Raw genomic sequence first — 6,763 nt, 5'->3', positions numbered from 1 at the left:
TTGTTTTTTTTTCGAGAATTACAAAAAACAATAAAACGACGTAGACAGACCTGGACTTGAGAACTTACATATAACGAAGAACGCACGAACAGGAACAGACTACATACACGAACGACAAAACGAAACAGTCCGTGTGGTAGACATATACGGACACAGGAGACAACCACCCACAAACAAACAGTGAGAACACCCTACCTTAATATGTTCTCATCAGAGAAACGTCAAACACCTGCCTCTATTGAGAACCATATCAGGCAACACATTAACCCAACAAGAAACACAAAACATAACTACCCACCAGCTCACGCCTGACAACTAAACAAAGTTAAACAAAGGAAAAATAAGGCAGGACGTGACATAACCCCCCCCTTAAGGTGGCAACTCCGGGCGCACCAGCATAAAGTCTAGGGAGGTCTGGGTGGGCGTCTGGCCACGGTGGCGACTCTGGCGCTGGTCGTGGTCCCCACCCACCATAGTCACTACCGCTTTCGTAGCCTCCTCAAAATGACACCTCCAAATTAACCCACTAGCTTAGGCAGGCACCGGAATGAGGGCAACACCGGAATGAGGGCATCTCCGGAGATGAGGGGCACTCCGGACTGAGGGACGGATGCTGGCTGGCGGTGGCTGGCTGGCGGATCCTGGCTGGCTGGCTCTGGCGGATCTGGTGCTGGCTCTGGCGGATCCTGGCTTGGCTGGCTCTGCGATCCAGGCTGGACGGTCTGCGATCTGGTGGGCTGGCATCTGGCTGGATCCTGGCTAGACGGCTCTGGCTGCTCATGGCTGGCTGACCTCTGGCTGCTCATGGCTGTGACGCTCTTGGTGGTGTTGTTCCCCCCCTGCCCCTATCTCTTATTCTCTTTTGAGCCCCCCCCCTTCGTGGTTTTTTTTGCTTCCTCCTTTTGGTTTCCCTTTGGGTTTCTGGGTTTGTTCTTCCTAGTTTTTGGGGATTTCTTGATGGCTGCTGATGGCTGGCTGACGGCTCTGCTGCTCATCTGCTGACGGCTCTGGCTGCTCATGGCTGTGACGCTCTGGCTGGCTGGCTCTGCGGCTCTGGCTGGCCTGGCATCTGGATGCTGGTCTGGAAGGCTCTGGCTGGCTGCGATCCTGGGCTGGCTGGCTGGCTCGGCTGCTCATGGGCTGGCTGACGGCTCTGGCTGCTCATGGCTGGCGCGCGGCCTCTGGCTGCTCTAGGCGCCTGAAGCGGCTCTGGCTATCCTGTCTGGCGGAAGGCTCTGGATGAATCCTGTCTGGCGGAAGGGCTCTGGCTGATCCTGTCTGGGGAAGCTCTCTGCTGATCCTGTCTGGCGGAAGGCTCGGCTGATCCTGTCTGGCGGAAGGCTCTGGCTGATCCTGTCTGGCGAGCTCTAGCGGCTCCTGTCTGGCGAAGGTCTAGCGGCTCCTGTTGCGGAGGCTCTAGCGGCTCCTGTCTGCGGACGGCTCACGGCTCGTCAGACGGGCGGCTTTGTGGCTCAGTACAGAGCCTGTGCGTGAGGCGGCTTTGAAGGCTCAGTACAGACGGGCGGCTTGAAGGCTCGGGACAGACGGGCAGCTCTGACGCTCAGGACAGACGGGCAGCTCTGACGGCTCGACAGACGGGCAGCTCTGACGGCTCGGACAGACGGGCAGCTCTGACGCTCGGACAGACGGGCAGCTCTGACGCTCGGACAGACGGCGCAGCTGACGGTCGGGACACGCAGTCTGACGGTCGGACAGACGGCAGCTCTGACGGTTCGGGACAGACGGGCAGCTCTGACGGTTCTGGACAGACTGGGCAGCTCTGACGGCGCTTGGCAGACAGACAGCTCTGCCCGGCTGAGGTCGGGGAGCGGGACAGCAACAGGCACACTGGACTCTCAGATGCCGTTATAGGCTGCGTGGTGGTACCGGCACTGGTGTACGGCTGAGAACGCAACATCAGGGCGAGTACGGGAGAAGGAACAGTCGTACAGGACTCTGGAGACGCACAGGAGGACTTGTCGTGTTAGGCACTGGTGGACTGGGCTGGAGCGGGGAGTGGCGCGGAAATACCGTGACCGTGCAGGCGTACTGGCTCCCTTGAGCACTGAGCCTGCCCAACCATACCTGGTTGTATGCTCCCTGTCGCCCGACCAGTGGGGGAGGGGAATAACCCGCACCGGGCTATGTAGGCGAACCGGGACACCATGCGTAAGGCTGGTGCCATGTAAGCCGGCCCGAGGAGACGTACTGGAGGCCAGATATGTAGAGCCGGCTTCATGGCACTTGGCTCAATGCTCAATCTAGCCCGGCCGATACGAGGAGCTGGTATGTACCGCACCGGGCTATGCACACGTACAGGAGACACCATGCGCTCTACTGCGTAACACGGTGTCTGCCTGTACTCTCGCTCTCCACGGTAAGTACAGGGAGTAGGCGCAGGTCTCCTACCTGACTTCGCCACACTCCCTTTTAGCCCCCCCCCAAGAAATATTTGGGTTTCCTTTCGGATTTCCAGCCACTCTCCTTGCTGCTCCTCATACCACCCTCCTGGCTTTAGCTGCCTCCCTCTCTCAAAGAGCGGCGATTCTCCCCTGTCTTACCCAGGGTCCTTTTCCGTCAATATTCCTCCCAAGTCCACGAGTCCTGTTTTTTGGCCGCTGCTGCTGGTTCCTCTCACGCTGCTTGATCCTTGTAAGGGTGGGGTTCTGTCACGGTCGTTCTCCTCCTCTTCGTCTGAAGAGGAGGAGTAGGATTGACCAAAGCGCAGCGTTGAAGGTAGACATATTTATTAAATGAAAACGACGAAACACGAATAACACTAGAGAAATACAAAACAAATAAACGATGTAGACAGACCTGACTTGAGAAACTTACATATAACGAAGAACGCACGAACAGGTATAGACTACAAACAAACGATACAGTCCCGTGTGGTACGAACATACAGACACAGGAGACAACCACCCACAAACAAACGTGAGAACACCCTACCTTAATATGGTTCTCAATCAGAGGAAACGTCAAACAACCTGCCTCTAATTGAGAACCATATCAGGCAACACATTAACCCCAACATAGAAACACAAAACATAGACTACCCACCCAGCTCACGTCCTGACCAACTAAACAAAGTTAAACAAAGGAAAAATAAGGTCAGGAACGTGACAAGAACAGAAGATCATAGGTTTGAATCTCACTGATGCCATGCCACAATACAAATTAAATGTTTGAATGATTAATGCCTAAGCAAATTAATTTCCATCTGTGCCTGGATTCCAGCAAAGCCACTACACAACACTTCACAATACATTAATTGCATAATAACGGTGACAAACGGTGCCCACAAACTGTTAGGGCCTACTGTACATAAAACTGTCCCAACACCTTACCACTGCTACACCTGGCTATCTGTGGAGCCTTGTCTGACAGCGAAACAGTTCATTCAGCCTCATTTAATGCCTTTAAAAGAAACATGGCTAACTTGCTTAAACAAATGTTGTTCTAATGACAAGGGACGATAAGCGGATAAGAGGCAATCTGTAATTTCGATTAAGACATCAATGAGCGAGCTAGGACGGACGTAGTCAATATAACTATTTGTTAGCACTTTTGAAATGTACAGTGACAGAATCAGAACATGGCCGTTCTTACACTTTTCCGTACAAATCAGAACGTAGGAAGAAATAAAGGGCATTACATGGTTCTCCCGTGTACCGAACGGAGGGCAGTGGAAGCAGGGGGATCCCAATGAAAGCTCTTTACAAATTTCAATGATTACATTCTCTAAAAGAGGTTATACTGTAGGCTACATGTGCACCACCAAGTCAGAACAGTAGGCGACAAAGATGGGTAAATAGACCAAATTATTAGAGCCACATGCGCTACTAACATCTTACTACACAACATACACTTAGTATTACTTTCTTAGCTACAGTATCTAGTGTTCTTCGTGTTTTCGGTTTCGTTTAATAAATCATTATGTCTACCTTCACCACTGCATTTTGGTCCGACCCTTACTCCTCTTCCTCATCCGAGGAGGAGGAATTAGACGATCGTTACAGTTCTCTATCCATGGAATTATTCCACTGTGCCACCAGGATASAGCTAGCATGCTGTATTTTTTTKAACCATTTGTTTTTACACGTACAAAGCTGTTCATTTTGGTCAATTCAAACAGACCCTATTTCAAAGGAAACAAGCTCTCATTAAGATCAGGTGTGGCAAATTAGTGGGCACGGCCAACACACCTGAACACACTTAACAAGATAGCGGATAGAGAGTTTTGTTGATGCTGAGAATAAAATGTATGTGTTTTTAAGTAACATTCTTAGTTCTTGTGGTTTTTACRGAAAGTTTTGTTAAAGTTCTGAGAATGGAATGTGTGTTTCTAAATAACATTCTTAGACCGTTGTTTGAACATAAATTCTTGTGTTTTTCATGTAAAGTGTTCTTAACGTTATGCTGAAGTACTGAACTTCCCACAGAACAACGTTGTCTCTTAACATTCTCGGAACTATTTGAGAACATGACTTGAAATAGAACCACGAGGAAACCTGTAGGAAACGTTATGCTGAAGTACTGAAATTCCCACAGAAGAACATTGTTTCTTAACATTCTCGGAACTATTTGAGAACATGACTTGAAATAGAACCACGAGGAAACCTGTAGGAAACGTTATGCTGAAGTACTGTAATTCCCACAGAAGAATGTTGTTAACGTTCTCAGAACTATTTTGAGAACCTTCCCAATGTCAAAACAGCTGGAGAACATTCCTAGAATATTACGAAAATGAAGTAAAATGTAACTTGTTTGAACTTTTAGGAAACATTCTGTTAAAGTAATTAACAACACTTTTTTTGTTGTTGGTTAATTTCCTTAATTGTGGTGAGAATGTTTCAAAGCCAAGCAACTATCCTGCACCATTCCCAGAAAGTTGTGGAAATGTTGTATGCAAAATAAGCGTAGGACAACCACACTCTCACCAAACTCAAAGAAACATGTGGTTCTCAGAATATGATGTGCTAGCTCAACAACATGTAAAATAACCAAAGGAAATGATACCAACAGTATCACTATGAGACATTATTTATGCTGTAAATTGTGTTTGTCAAAAGGATGCCTCATCAGAGGCACAGCCTGAGAGCCTAATGTCAGAGACCATCTTCTCCTTCTCCTCAACATGGAGACTCACTAACCCAGGGTTTCCAAAACTCGGTCCTCTGGACCCCAAGAGGTGCCCGTKTTTTGTTTTTGCCCTAGCACTACACAGCTGATTAAAATAATCAACTAATCATCAAGCTTTGATCATTTGAATTAGCTGTGTAGTGTTAGGGCAAAAACCTAAATGTGAACCACGCTGCACTAACCCCTGCATATTTAATAGGGCCTCTTTTAAACACCTATTTTTATCAGCTGAGTTGAATAATTCAGTGCATACTTCTCCTGTTCAGTTCGGTCTGCAGCTCTTTGTGTGTGTGTGTCTGTGTGTGTGTGTGTGTCTGCATGCGTGCGTGTGTGTTTATGTGTGTGTGTGTGTGTGTGTGTGTGTGTGTGTACCCCTCCACTAAACAGAGAGTCAGGAACGGAACACTTTGTTTTCATCTGTCAGTCATGTACTTCGGTTTAGCGCCCTGTTGTATTATCAAAAGCCCTCCTACGAAGAAAATAATCAAATATTCAGTTTATCCTGTCAAGTGTGTGGGAGAAATATTTTGGTTTTTTCATCTTAAATTTCAGAGCCTTCGTCATCACCCCAGAGTCTTACGATGAATCGGAGTGGGTGTAAAATATGTCTGGACAACACATAATCCACTGGAGTTTAGGCTGGTGTGCTTGTGTGTGCGTGTGTGGCTCCTGTATTCAACATTGTATATGGCCTCTGCTAACAACGACGCCTCGCCTCAAACCATTCTCCARAAAGTCAGTGGTTGAATAACATCCCACAATCACGCACAGAGAGCAACAACCAAGACTAAAYGTTTGATTTGCAACCAAACAGCACAATCAGGGAAGTAGTCCCTCTTCATTGGCTTAGGTCCTTTCACGGCATGATAACAGCTAGCTACCGTTGCCAAGAAGTAAGGCTCTAGTTGCCACCACCGCACTTCAAGGTGTTGTCATACAAAATATTGAATTAAACACCAGTTATGACATCAGAAGCCCTGAGCTCTGAGCTCCAGAAATAGGCAATTAACAGTCACCGTTCCACATTTGACTGGGCCGTTGGGTTATGCCAATTATCCAGGAAAAGCTTCATATGTACAGTTGAAGTCAGAAGTTTACATGCACTTAGGTTGGAGTCATTAAAACTCGTTTTTCAACCACTCCACACATTTCTTGTTAACAAACTATAGTTTTGGCAAGTCAGTTAGGACATCTACTTGTGCATGACACAAGTAATCTTTCCAACAATTGTTKACAGASAGATTATTTCACTTATAAYTCACTGTATCACAATTCCTGTGGGTCAGAAGTTTACATACACTAAGTTGACTGTGCCTTTAAACAGCTTGGAAAATTCCAGAAAATGATGTCATGGCTTTAGAAGCTTSTGATAGGCTAATTGACATCATCTGAGTCAATTGGTGGTTTAACTGTGGATGTATTTCAAGGCCTGCCTTCAAACTCAGTCTGCTCTTTGCTTGCTCCCTGGAAAATCAAAGAAATCAGCAAACTCAAAAAAAAAATGTAAACTCCAAAGTCTGGTTCCCTTGGAACAATTCCAAACGCCTGAATGGTGCCCACGATTCATTCTGTACAACATAGTACGCAAGTTAAACACATGGACCATCAGCCTCATACC

The sequence above is a fragment of the Salvelinus sp. IW2-2015 genome, linkage group LG28 (assembly GCF_002910315.2).
Source record: "Salvelinus sp. IW2-2015 linkage group LG28, ASM291031v2, whole genome shotgun sequence".
In the NCBI taxonomy this organism is placed as follows: domain Eukaryota; kingdom Metazoa; phylum Chordata; class Actinopteri; order Salmoniformes; family Salmonidae; genus Salvelinus; species Salvelinus sp. IW2-2015.
This window is presented reverse-complemented; position numbering follows the sequence as displayed.